The sequence below is a fragment of the Bos indicus genome, chromosome 9 (assembly GCF_029378745.1).
Source record: "Bos indicus isolate NIAB-ARS_2022 breed Sahiwal x Tharparkar chromosome 9, NIAB-ARS_B.indTharparkar_mat_pri_1.0, whole genome shotgun sequence".
Taxonomy (NCBI): Eukaryota; Metazoa; Chordata; class Mammalia; order Artiodactyla; family Bovidae; genus Bos; species Bos indicus.
Window position 1 is genome coordinate 19910411 of NC_091768.1, and position 12690 is coordinate 19923100.

General features: G+C 41.7%; 1 protein-coding gene across 1 annotated transcript in view; it reads right to left on the reverse strand.

Moving 5' to 3' along the window:
- The window catches only part of ELOVL4 (ELOVL fatty acid elongase 4), a 40312-nt gene that overhangs the window by 12044 nt on the left and 15578 nt on the right, over positions 1-12690 (reverse strand). The window lies entirely within an intron of this gene.

Genomic DNA, 12690 nt, shown 5'->3' on the forward strand with positions numbered 1-12690 from the left:
TTATATTAAACGTGAAATAAATCAGCACAGTTTGGAAGCTGCTCCCTCCTATGCTAAAAGCAGGAAAAATTTAGTAAACTGAAAAGGTCTGGAGAATGGAAGCCATCCCCTGGAACATTTCTGGATGCTGAAGACAAGAGTATGGTTATATCTTAATTAAGTTGAGGATTAAGTTAGAGGTCATTACAGTTTGATAATTTATTTAAATGGCAACCACCATATTCAAGACATTTTTCTTTTTTCTTGAGAACATGAATTTATTCTTTTCCGATGAATATAATCAACTTAAGTGCTTTTCTGTAAAGCTATAAATCATTTACCTTATGTATGTGTAAATATATATATATATCTCCAATGTAACACATTATTTCATTTAAATTGAGTCAGCTGTCTTTAAATTCAAATATGTAATCTTGAATCAAATTTATAACAGAGTTTTGCCACAAATATTTCTGAGATGCATAATAATGAAATATGAGGTAGACAAAAATTTACATTATAAAAAGACACTGAAGTCAATTTTTATATTTCTAAAAGCTAAATGGCATTTTGAAGGTTGTGAATCTAATGTCTAATTTATTCTTGGTAATGCATATTATTTCTATGTTGTATTTTGAGGAAAATAATATATTTCTCAATAGTTAAAAAATTTTAGCCAGTTCCTAAAACCTAGCCTAAAGGAATGTAATTTGATTGCTCATTACAATGTCTATTTAAACTGTCAGTTTTATTAAAACTATATATGTGAAACAGCTCTGGATAAGTTAATTATCTTTCAAAATACTTTACATAAAAATAAATTAGTCTGTTTCTATATTACTGTCAACAGAAAATAAGATAGAACATGTGAAACACAAGTACAAAAATATTTAATCACATAGCTTCCAAAGTTGGGAAGTGATTTAATAACTATGGTTTCCATAAAAGAAGAGTTGCTACAAGGGTGGGATGGGGCTTCCCAGGTGACACAGTCAATAAGAATCCCCTCGCAATATAGGAGACGTGGTTTCGACCCCTGGGTCAGGAAGATCCTCTGCAGAAGGAAACAGCAACCCACTCCAGTATTCTCACCTGGAAAATCCCATGGAGAGAGGAGCCTGGTGGGCTACAGTCCATGGGGTTAACAAAGAGTCGAATATGACTTAGTGGCTAAACAACAACAAGGATGGGATACTGACTCAAAAAGAAGGAAAAAAAAAAAAAAAAAAACCACAAATATGAGAACAAGAATAGAAAACCCAGAGGAACTGTTTTCACTTTATAGTTTACAGTAGAAGCCTACATCTTATCTATTCATAGAAATTATGGTCTGTCACTTAAATCAAAACATATTCCAGAACTAAAAATAAACTAAAATACTTAAATGACAGGAGGGATAGTAGTCCTCTTATAGGGAGGGTAATTTAAAAGACGGTGGGATGGCTTTTGTTGAAGGCACTGTGCCACTGTGGTCTCATTAGTGGTTGGGCAGTCTTCTTTAATGTCGCTATGCTGTCCTTCTGCACTCATATCTTTCTATGTCAAAAGGCCCCTTAAAACATGGGGTATTTATCTACTTAGATCTCTATTTTTCTATATTATAGAAAAAGACTAATACAAAGCCCCTAAATCCTAAAGCTTGGCTCTACTTCCGGTCACAAGAAAAGAAGTTGCAGGGGTGTCCCACCTCCATCCACAAACTAGAGGGCTTTTCCCATGGGATAGATGCAGAGAGCAAAAGAACTCTGCTATGAGATAATCTATGTAACAAAGAAAATCACAAAGAAAGATCGATTATATTCTTTGCAGCTGAAGACGGGGAAGCTCTGTACAGTCAGCAAAAATAAGACCAGGAGCTGACTGTGGCTCAGATCATGAACTCCTTATTGCCAAATTCAGACTTAAATTGAAGAAACTAGGGAAAACCACTAGACCACTCAGGTATGACCTAAGTCAAAATCCCTTACGATTATACAGTGAAAGTGACAAACAGATTCAATGGATTAGATCTGATGGACAGAGTGCGTGAAGAACTATGGACAGAGGTTCATGACATTGTTCAAGAGGCAGGGATTAAGACTATCTGCAAGAAAAAGATATGCAAAAAGGCAAAATGGTTGTCTGAGGAGGGCTTACAAACAGCTGAGAAAAAAAGAGAAGCAAAAGTCAAAGGAGAAAAGGAAAGATCTGAATGCAGAGTTCCAAAAAATAGCAAGGAGAGATAAGAAAGCCTTCCTCAGTGATCAATGCAAAGAAATAGAGGAAAACAATAGAATGGGAAAGACTAGAGATCTCTTCAAGAAAATTAGAGATAGCAAGGGAACATTTCATGCAAAGATGGGCACAATAAAGGACAGAAATGGTATGGACCTAACAGAAGCAGAAGATATTAAGAAGAGGTGGCAAGAATACACAGAACTGTACAAAAAAGATCTTCACGACCCGGATAATCACGATGGTGTGATCACTCACCTAGAGCCAGGTATCCTGGAGGGCCAAGTCAAGTGGGCCTTAGGAAGCATCACTATGAACAAAGCTAGTGGAGGTGATGGAATTCCAGTTCAGCTATTTCAAATCCTGAAAGATGATGCTGTGAAAGTGCTGCACTCAATATGGCAGCAAATTTGGAAAACTCAGCAGTGGCCATAGGACTGGAAAAGGTCAGTTTTCATTCCAATCCCAAAGAAAGGCAATGCCAAAGAATGTTCAAACTACCACACAATTACCCTCATCTCACATGCTAGTAATGCTAAAAATTCTCCAAGCAAGGCCTCAACAGTACATGAACTGAGAACTTTCAGATGTTCAATTGGGATTTAGAAAAGGCAGAGGAACCAGAGATCACATTGCTAACATCTGCTGGATCATAGAAAAAGCAAGAGAGTTCTAGAAAAACATCTACTTCTGTTTTATTGACTACGCCAAAGCCTTTGACTGTGTGGATCACAATAAACTGTGGAAAATTCTTCAAGAAATGGGAATACCAGACCACCTTACCTGCCTCCTGAGAAATCTGTATGCAGGTCAAGAAGCAAAAGTTAGAACCGGACATGGAACAACAGACTGGTTCCAAATTGGGGAAGGAGTACATCAAAGCTATATATTGTCACCCTGTTTATTTAACTTATATGCAGAGTACGTCATGCGAAATGCTAGGCTGGATGAAGCACAAGTTGGAATCAAGATTGCCAGGAGAAATATCAGTAACTTCAAATATGCAGATAACACCATCCTTAAGGCAGAAAGCAAAGAGGAACTAAGGAGCCTTTTGATGAAGGTGAAAGAAAAGAGTGAAAAAATCTGGCTTAAAACTCAACATTCCAAACACTAAGATCATGGCATCTGGTTGCATCACTTCATGGCAAATAGATGGGGAAACAATGGAAACAGTGAGAGACTATTTTCTTGGGCTCCAAAATCACTGCAGAATGTGACTGCAGCCATGAAATTAAAAGACGCTTGCTCCTTGGAAGAAATGTTATAACCAACCTAGACAGCATATTCAAAAGCAGAGACATTACTTTGCCAACAAAGGTCCATCTAGTCAGAGCTATGGCTTTTCTAGTAGTCATGATAGATGTGAGAGTTGGACTATAAAGGCAGCTGAGTGCCAAAGAATTGATGCTTTTGAACTGTGGTGTTGGAGAAGACTCTTGAGAGTTCCTTGGACTGCAAGGAGATCAAATTAGTCAATCCTAAAGGAAATCAATCCTGAATATTTATTAGAAGGACTAATGCTGAAGCTGAAACTATAATACTCTGGCTACCTGATGGGAAGGATTGACTCACTGGAAAAGACCCTGGTGCTGGGAAAGATTGAAGGCAAGAGGAGAAAGAGATGACAGAAGACAAGACAGTTGGATGGCATCACCGACTTGATGGACATGAGCTTGAGCAGCTGCGGGAGTTGGTGATGGACAGGGAAGCCTGGTGTGCTGCAGTCCACGGGGTCGCAGAGAGTTGGACAGGACTGAGCAACTGAACTGACTATGTAACAAAGAAAGGAAGATAAATTCACCTTAAGGCGATTCTAATTTCTAACATTATACGTTATTTCTTACTCTTATATACACAATTCCTACTGACTTCAAAGGCAGTTCCGAGCATCAAGCAAGGGAAAAATTAGAGAGGTGGGTCCAAAATTTCCCCCAAATCAAGAATAAATAAAAACGTGCATTCTTGGGAGGGAGTTTGGGGGGAAATGGATACATGTATGTATATGTATGGCTGAGTCCCTTTGCTGTCCACCTGAAACTGTTACAAAATTGTTAAGTGGCCATACTCAATACAAAATAAAAAGTTTAATAAAAAATTTAAAAAGAAAAAATGTTAATTGAATCATGGAGTCACAAAGAGTCAGACATGACTGAGCGACTGAACTGAACTGAATCTTCAAGAGCTCATGCTCGTTCTCAATCATGTCTTACTCTTGTGAACCAATGGACTGTAGCCTCCCAGGCTCCTCTGTCCATGGGATTCACCAGGCAAGAATACTGGAATGGGTTCCCACTGCCTACTGCAGGGGATCTTCCTGACCATTAAATACAAACAGTTCTACAAAACACACATTGGTTTTTGCAATCCTTGAACGTAAGCCTCAAACTTTGCTTAAAATATTAATTTGAATATTATTTTCCTTAAACCTGAATAGCAAGTTTACACATGACATAAATGATTGGTTATATCATCATAATTTTGTAAAACCAAGAACAATGAACTCTGAATGGTGGGAGAACTGAGGTTCTCTTTAACAGACTCTCTCAAACCACATAAAAGTTGGCATTTTGTTCAGGACTGTTACTTTTCAAAGAACCGAAATCTTTCAATAAAATAAAATAAAGTTCTTTTGGGAAAAAAAATGCCCATCTCTTAATGCACAGTGTTACTCACGGAACAGAGATATTTAAAGAGACACGAGTAAGAAGCTGAAGGTCTAGACAGGAAGAAATACTGACAGAACCCAACAGGGATAAAAGAGGTGGCAGGGGGCAGACAAGGAGTAACAGGCGCAACAGAGAAGGCATGCGAGACTCCACTAGCAGACAGGCGAGCTGTTTTAAGGCCAGCTCTGTGGCTGTGGGTAAGACCTTAAGGGCACAACTTGTCCTCATTCCCTTCATCTGTAAAGCCTGATGGGGAGCAGGGAAACTGGATTAGCGCTTCTCCGACTTCAACAAGAAAAAGAATCACTTGGGAGCATAGTTACAGTGAAGGTTCTGACTCAGTAGCTTGGGGGTATGGCTCACCTTTAGGAAGATTTACTTTCTAGAAGTAGGATTGTACTTTCTAGAAGCTCCAAGTGAAGCTATGCCAATGTTCCATGGACCATCCTTGAGTAGCAGAACACTAGGTGACCCCTTGGGAGTTTTTCTTCTAACTTCTAAAAATGGCTACTTTTTACAACAACAGCAAGGAGAAGAAGGGTTCCCTGGTAGCTCAGATGGTAAAGAATCCCCCTACAATGCAGGAGACCCCAGTCTGATCCCTGGGTTGGGAAGATCCCCTGGAGGAGGAAAAGGCAACCCACTCCAGTATTCTTGCCAGGACAATCCCATGGACAGAGGAACCTGGTGGGCTACCGTCCATGGGTTTGCAGAGCTGGGACACGACTGAGCAGCTTTCACTGTTTCACAGAGAGAAAGAATGGGATTGAAGATAAGGAATACTGGGTTAAGAAAACAAGCAGTTTTTGCTGGCCAGGGACCCACTTCTCACAGCCAGAGCCCTGCACGTATTCTCCTTATATCACACTGTTCTGTGGCCATCCTCCAATGCCCTATCCCCACATCCTATGCCTCTGGTCTGACCTCTTCTTCTGAGTTTGGTGTTTATTTTTTTTAAATAATCACTTTTTATCTCTTTATTTATTGTTGGCTGTGCTGGCTCGTTGTGGCTGTACGGGCTTTTTTCCTCAAGTTGCGGCTAGTAGGGGCTACTCCGTAATTGTGGTACCAGGGCTTCTCATTGCGGTGGCTTCTCTTACTGCTGAGCGTGGGCTCTAGGGCATGTGGGCTTCGGTAGTTGCAACCCGTGGGCTCAGAAGTCGCGGCTTCCGGGCTCCAGAGCACAGGCTCAGTAGCTGTGGTGCACAGGCTTAGTTACTCCACAGCAGGTGGGATATTCCTGGACCGGAGATCAAACCCATGTCTCCTGCATTGGCAGGCGGACTCTTTACCACTGACCCACCAGGGAAGCCCTTAAATAATCTTTTGAAGGAATTAAATCCTCTAGTTACTTGAGTTACACGGAATCCAAATATATATCATGCGTATTAGAGTAAAAGAAGACATGTTTTTGGTTTGCTGTCAGTACACAGTGATGGGTGGGGTTCCACACCATGAATTTATTAGGGGTGGGAAAAAAAGAAAAATTCTATTGAAACACTATCCCTCTTGCCAACACTGAAGTCAGATTCTGTCATCAAGGAATATCAAGATTCAAATGGGTTTTATGTAACATTCTTGGGAATGCTCTCTATGCAAAGCTCTTACAGGGGAGGGAGAGGGTCAGTATGGCACAAATAGCATATAAACTGAACTCTAGTTGATTCGTCATATTGTCTTCTTTCTATATTTTATTTTATTAATATGTTTACTAACATGTCTATGCCATCCTATTTTGATGATTTTGCTCTTATTTTTGAGTCTATTTATTAACAATTTTGGGCCTTCCTCATGGCTCAGATGGTAAAGACTCTGCCTGCAATGCAGGAGACCTGGGTTCAAGACCTGAGTTCAATCCCTGGGTCAGGAAGATCCCCTGGAGAAAGGAATGGCTACCCACTCTAGCCTTCTTGTCTGCAGAATTCCACGGACAGAAGAGCCTGGTGGGCTACAGTCCATGGGGTCACAAAGAGTCAGACATGACTTAGCAACTTTCACTTTCACTAACAATTTTAAGCCTTTCATGTTGCACATCCCTGAATATTCATTAGAAAGACTGATGCTGAAGCTCCAATACTTTGGCTACCTGATGTGCAGAGCTGACTCATTGGTAAAGACCCTGATGCTGGGAAAGACTGAAGGCAGGAGAAGAAGGGGACCACAGAGGATGAGATGGTTGGATGGCATCACCGACTCAATGAACATGAGTTTGAGCAAACTCTGGGAGATGGTGAAGGACAGGGAAGCCTGGCACGCTGCAGTTCATGGGGTTGCAAAGTGTCGGACATGACTTAGCGACTAAAAAACAACAATAAATTAGATGTGTAGAATTTCAGATTTAGAAATGATCCCTTTATTTTAAAAATGAGATGCATAGAGACCAAGAGACTTGCAGGAGACGGTGGAGCCCACCTTCTCAGTCACCATGCCCACTGATTTCAGGCCTAAATTATAGGCCTGAAGAATTTTTCAAATAGAACTCTGACTATCCATCATGGTCCTTAAAGGGAAAGAAAACAAGAGAGACTTACAGAAGCTCCCTGAGCAGAAAGAAGGACAAGAGATAAACACACTGAGGCTCGCACCTTCTCAGGTGCCGCATCCAGCAGACCTGGGCTAGGGTCACGATGCTCTGGAAGACACGACACCAAATACCGAGGAAAGACCAAGGATGTGTAGCTTTTGAAAGAGGAGGCCTCATCAAATACTGAGAGACCTAAAGAGGCACCAGATTTCTTCTCTATTTCCAGAGAACCCATGAGAAGGGCTTTGGCAAAATAAATTATGCCTATAAATTCAGAAATTTCTAACCATGAGGTCTCTCTTTCTATAAGTAGAAAAGCTGTCTCCTTTGGAAATGAGTTTCCTTTATTTAAGTTGTGAATAATTAAATTAATTTTAAATGAAAGTTAAGCACATCTAAAATTAAATGTTACTGCAAATCAAGTTTTGGAGCAAGGAACTTTATTTCAAAAATAAAAATTACCAAGACATATTTTAACCTTCCAGACCCTTAAGGGTTAACTTCTTTCTCAAGAAACTGTTTTCATCTAAAACACTCTGACTGTTTCACAAAGCTCATGCCAAGTGAGACTGGTTGACAAACACTAGTTTGGTCAATAATCATACAATTTTATCTATATTAAAAGGCCATGTAATGGTTAACAACTATGTGTTCAAGAGAACTCACAAGCTGTTCACTAGAAAAGAGTTCACTTTATTATGTGTAAATTACACCTTTATTTTTTTAATGGTACCAAAAATATGGTCCATCTGAAGCGGGGCTTCCCTTGAATACCTTCCCCACCAACAGTTTTGCTTATTCTTAACCTGACTTACATCTTAAAAATCACCCAGCATAGTAAATAGAACAGCCCTTCATCCCTTCTGAGCTCACTGATTGGGGACAGGTCATTTTGTCCTTTACCTCTCAAAACTCATCATCTATTAGAGGAGACAGACATGACAAATCAATTGCTTTGCAGGATTCTGAGAGCAACATCAGAGGCCAGTCTGGGGACAGGAGAGAGGTGACAAGGGCAGCTTCCGGAGCTGACGCCCAAACCACTCCTTGAAGAAAAGAGGAGAAACTTGGCAAGGAGATAGGAAGGGCGGAAGGCTTTCCTGCAGAGAGAACCATATGTATAAGGAGCCACAAATCAAGAAATAAAACACGTACTCTGGAATCTAAGCAGGCCTGAGGTAGAGGATGTGAAGTGAAAGTGAAAGTCGCTCAGTCGTGTCCGACTCTTTGCGGCCCCATGGACTATACAAGTAGTCCATGGAATTCTCTGGGCCAGAATACTGGAGTGGATAGCCTTTCCCTTCTCCAGGGGATCTTCCCAACTCAGGGATCGAACCCAGGTCTCCCACATTGCAGGCGGATTCTTTACCAGCTGAGACACACAAGGGAAGCCCGAGGTAGAGGATATACACAAGGAAAGATGACAGGAAATGACTAGAGATTTACAGGTCAGATCAGACCTGGGAGAGTCTCACAAACTCTGCTGAAGAGGCTGGAACTTATCCTGTAGATAACAGAGAGATGCTTCCTTGGTTAGAAACTGGAGACCACATGTGGCTTTCAGCAGATGCTGATGGAGGCAGCAGGGGATGGACTGAAAGGGAAAGGCAGGAAAACCAGCTGGGTCAGTGGTTTTCAAGTATTTGTCTGTTGCCCACAGAAGAACCATCTGCTCATTAAAAATGTAGATTCCTAGTTTCCACCCCAGATCTACTGAATCAACATCTCTGTGGGTAGGGCTCAGTACTACAACCTTCAAATTCCCCTGCTGATGCTGATGGGCGGGGCAGCCAGCCTTGGAGACCACTACACTGTGCAAGAAATGAGTGTAACCTGGATTCAAGGGCTGCACTGCCAATGGAAAAGATAGGCAGATGTGAAAGTCACAAGAGCAAAATCTACAGGCTTGGTGGCTGATATGGATGTGAGAAGTGAGAGTGAAAGAAAAGCTTGGGGTTACTCCCAGATTTCTGGCCCGGTTGGTGGCACATATGGTGAAGTTGTGGATCTGGGACAGAGAATAAAGGAAGAGAAGCAGGAGGTAATCAGGTGCTTTCTAAACCTCTTCTGTCTGAAGCACTCGTGGGACACCCAGCAGGAGGTATCCAGCAGGGTCTGGAGCTGCAGATGACTGCCAGGGCAGCAGAAACACAGAGGAGTCACTGGCAGTGAGAACCCCTCCAGGATTTCAGGTCACAAGGGAAAGAACACACAGAATGAAAGACTAAAACGAACGAAGGCTGAACCCTGGGGAACACCTAAGGGAAGAGTGGGATCAATGGCTGCGAAGCAACCAGAGAGGAAGGAAGAGAAAATAGAAAAAGACGTGAGGACCAAGAGAGGGGATGGGCAACAGACTCTATGGATGCAGGATCAACTGTTCTTTCCAACTCTTTTTAATGAGAAAAAATAACTGTCTCACAAGGTTGATGGGTGATAGTTAAATGGGTACGTTCTCAGCACACGTGGACGCCACAGGCCCTTCCTTCTGTTGCACCGTTCCCTCTGCATCTCCACACAGGTGGGTCATGTGTTAGGGATCACCTGGCAGGTGGGTCCTATGTCAGGGATCATCTGAGCCCCTCTGGCTAAGAGCCAAGCCCTCTATGTCTTCTAGGCCTTTTCTTCCCAACCTAGAGGCGTTCTCTAGGCTCTGAATATGAACTCTCAAGTCAGACTAGCAGCCTTATGACACCAGCATTCTCATTCACCAGCTGAATAAGCCCCAGCAAGCTACCCAGTCTCTCTGACTTTATGGGTGATGTTAGGGTTGCTGGGAGGAATAAGACACGACGTACACTGTCTGACAGAGAATAAGAGCTCAGTACATGTCAGCACTGTCTTTACTATTGACAATAATCAAACCACTAAATCCTCCTCTCTCCCAAGAGTTAAACCAGATTAAAGAAAAATCACCATCAGCAACTAATCTTAGCAGAAGACTATAAAGTGAGAAGACAGAATATTTTATAACATATGCTCAGCATATATATTTTATAACATATTCTCAGCATATATAACAAATTATAAAATGTGCTATATTCTCAGCATATATAATATGTTATATATGCTGAGAATATAGCACATTTTATAATTTATTCAGGAAAGCAAATGCATAACAAGTCTAACTCTAAATTTTTAATTATTTGAAAAAAGTTTTTTTAAAAAAACAAAAGCATCCTTTTAAGAAAATGTAAGCCAGATTTTAATAAATAATAAAATATTTTTAGTCCAATAGTTTTGAAGTAACCCAAGTCCTTGGAAACTTCTACTTGTATACAAACAACTGTAATTAATTCTAACAACAAACTATGTATAGTAAAACAATTTTCTTAAAAAGCTCTATAGGCCTCTTCTTTCTTTGAAGGCTTATTTCTTCTAAAGCTTTTAAGAACTTGGGATTTCTACCAGTTAGAAGGAACTTTCTTCTGCAAGTAGTCTAAGCTGACAGTTGATTTACAGGGCTTCCCAGGTGGTTCAGTGGCCATCAAAAGAAAAATTAGTAAAAATTTAAAATTTTAGAAGATCCAAATTCCCAGAATTGACAAGGAAGGGCACATGGTTACAGGAGGGAATAATCTTAGTTGGGTGATGACTTGGAGAGTCACACAAAGCAGAGGGAATATGGCACCCAGGGACAGAGGGCAGGACCTGAACTGACAACAGCTGGATTCCAGCTCTATCGGTCATTTTCCAGCCCCATGACTTTGAACTTGAAACTCTTGGGCCGCAGTTTTCTCCTATGTAAAATGCGGGTGATAATGTGTGTGTGCTCAGTTACTCAGTTGCGTCTGATTCTTTGCCAGGCCATGGACTGTAGCCCGCCAGGCTCCTCTGCCCATGGAACTCTCCAGGCAAGAATATTGGAGTGGGTTGCCACTTCCTACTCCAGGGGATCTTCCTGACCCAGGGATCGAACCCACACCTCGTGCATTGGCAGGTGGATTCTTTACCACTAGCGCCACTAGATTACCCAAATCACAGAGTTGCTTTGAGGTTCAAACTGAAAACCCTCTGTAGGAAGCCACTCCAACACGAACCCTTTTTGCACTCAAAATTCACTAAACATGAATTTCTTCTCAAACTTTTAGAGCACGCTGTGACTGCCTCTAGCATGCCATGACCCTGTCCTGGCACTGTCTGCTTAACTGTGTCCCATGCCAAACAGGGCAGGGACGTGATCTCTAAAACCACAGAGGTTCCCACGGTGGCTGCACCCACAAATGGTTGAGCCCAAGCACACTGAAGGCCACAAAGTATCTAGAAAACAGCTACTATTATTACGGCTACTGTGAGAATCGACAGTCAAGACATTTTATTTTTATTGAAGTGTAGTTGATTCACAGGGCTCCCCAGGTGGCTCAGTGGTAAAGAACCGCCTGCCAGTGCAGAAGACCCAGGAGACGCATGTTCAATCCCTGGGTCGGGAAGATCCTCTGGAGAAGGACATGGGGACCCGCGCCAGTATTCTTGCCTGGAGAATCCCACGGACAGAGGAGTCTGGTGGGCTACAGTCCATGAGGTCACAAAGAATCTGCCACGGCTGAGTGACTGAGCACACACGCAGCTGATGTGCACTGTTGTGCCAATCTCTGCTGTACAGCAAAGTGACTCAATTTTATAACTATACAGATTCCTAACATTCAAGATATTTCTAAACTGCCCTTTTGATTCCTACAAAATGAGCAAGAGTCCTTGATCAATATCATTCTAAAAAAAATACAAAGTCTCTGTTGGAGTGGGAAAAAAAACAAGTATTCTATATAAATCCATGCCATTGCTGTGGTTCTCTTAAATAAATTTTAATAACATTATTTTAAAATTCTTTAAAAAAATTTAAAATTTTAAAATATTTTTAAATTCTTGTTTTTCTATCATAGTACATAGTGATTGTGGTGTCAGTCTCTCAGTCGTGTCTGACTCTCTGCAACCCCATGGACTGTACTCCACCAAGCTCCTCGGGGATTCTCCAGACAAGAATACTGGAGTGGGTAGCCATTCCCTTCTCCAAGGGGAATCTTCCCAACCCAGGGAGCGAACCGTTGCACTGCAGGCAGATTCTTTCGTCCAAGCTACCAGGGAAGCTCTAGTAGGTAGTACATAGTAGATTATCAAAAACATTAAAACTCCATCCTTGTGCTATTTGAAGTGCGGTCCCAGGCTTTCCTGGTGGTCCGGTGGTTAAGAATCCACCTGGTGCAGGGGACACGGGTTCATTCCTGGTCTGGGAAGATCGCACATGCCGAGGGACCACTAGGTCCAAGCATCCCATCTACTGAGCCCGAGCTCTAGGGTCCTCAAACT